A 2,003-nucleotide genomic window follows, 5' to 3' on the forward strand; every position below is an offset into this window, starting at 1 on the left:
TGTCCACTCACATGACTTTCCCTACCGGTTTGGAACAAAGTCAAATACAGATTTGTCTGATATCTTCGCTCAAAGACCACTTGTTTCAAAATGTAGAGTAGTCCTGTTTTATATTATATATGGAATATATAGTAAGTGATGAAAGTATTGGGATCCTGCAAAATTTGTAATTCAAATTATTGACGGAAATGCACGTTAATCAAGTTTCGAAAAATGGTCTGTGTGCTATCACGTTCGTCAGATGTTATAAATAATAAAGAAGTGAATAAAGGATATAAAAGTCCTGAAAATAAGCATAATAAAGTTCTAACAAATAAAACCATTTGCAACTTTAGTTGTAAGATTACAACTAATTATTTATATTTAAAAAAAAAACATTTGTTTTGAAACATGATAAATTCCATTCTTGTATTTATTATTTTAACTTTATAGACTTCTATTCATTATACAGTTTTTACAGCTGAAATCTCAACCCATCCCAACACTATACTCACCACGTATGCCGATGACACATGTCTATTGTCAATGAATAATGATCCTTCCATTGTATCCAAACCCTCCAATCCCACATCACTACCATTGAAGAATGGTGCCAAAACTGGAGGATTAAAATAAATTCCTACAAATCACATTTACCTTTCGCCGTAAACCTTCGTCTTGCCCCACATTATCTTTTAATGATACCTGTATACACCTGTCCTACATGGAGCGCCATTAAACCATCAAATTCCTCCCGAATCCAATCGTTCCAGTCCAAAATCTTTCCTAAAATCCTTAATGCACCTTACTTTATCACAAATCAAATCATCCATTATGACCTCAATGTCCCATAGATTAGATTAGATTATATTTTTATTCAGGGCGATCAACATCTAGGTTATTAAACCCTTTTTACTTTATTGATCTTCTTGTCTTTGACAATTGATAGTTGAATGTTGACTATTTCTTTTTTACACTGGTAGATATTCGTTATATTTTAGTATAAAGTTGAGTTTCTTTCAGAAATTTTATTATTTTGTCTATGGATTCTGCTGAGTCTTTAAGGGCCAATTCTCTTGTACGAGGAATTTTATTATTTTCGAAGGCTTGACGAAATGATGAGCATTCTTCAATTATATGCTTTATCGATAATGGGGAATGACAGGTTTGGCATATAGGTTTGGTTCTCTTTTGTGATTAAGTGAGGGTGAGTTAATTTTGAATGTCCTATTCTTACTCTTGCAACAACCACTTCTTCTCTTCTGTTTCCCCTTATGGCACTTGTCCACTTTTGTGTGTTTTTTTAAACATTTCTTAGTATATTGGTGAGTGGTACGTCAGCCCACATTGAATCCCAACTTTTTCGGATTCTGTTCCTTAAAAATGCCTTTATGTCTTTCGGCTCATAAATTTGGAGTGATGAAACGTTCGTTGTAGCAGCCTCTTTAGCCGCTTTATCCGCTGCCTCATTTCCAGGTATTCCTGAGTGCCCTAGAGTCCAGAGAAAGGATATACTTTTTTTAAGATGTTTTAGCATGTCTATATAATTGTGAATTTTGCCTATCGTTGGTCCGCTTGACTGAAGTTTGATAGACTCTGGAGTGCAGACAAATGAGTATCTTTGAGTATTCATTTTCTAAGGATAAATAAAGTTCTGTTGAAATCGCCTGAAGTTCTGTAAATATTGTTGAGTATGTGGGTAATTTATATCTTTTGGGTGTCCCATGTATTATTATTGCAAAACCAACATGCAAGTAAAACCAATGTCCCATATGTTGCCGATTTGACCGGAACCAGATACCAATCCTTCCACGATAAACTTCCCAACCACCCAAATCAACTCGTTTCTATCCTGGTTTCTCCTTCATTACCTAATAATCCTGATCTAATTGGGATCTGAAAAGAAGAAGGCCTCGAGATCTTCTATTCTAGAAATATTTTTGGAGTTCTATCAATGTGTAAATACTCCACATATTTGTATCGTGTCATTATATCACTTACAGCAAATTTACTTGATGTATATA

This window comes from Halyomorpha halys, unplaced genomic scaffold (genome assembly GCF_000696795.3).
Source record: "Halyomorpha halys isolate HHAL.00 unplaced genomic scaffold, Hhal_1.1 Scaffold610.1, whole genome shotgun sequence".
In the NCBI taxonomy this organism is placed as follows: Eukaryota; Metazoa; Arthropoda; class Insecta; order Hemiptera; family Pentatomidae; genus Halyomorpha; species Halyomorpha halys.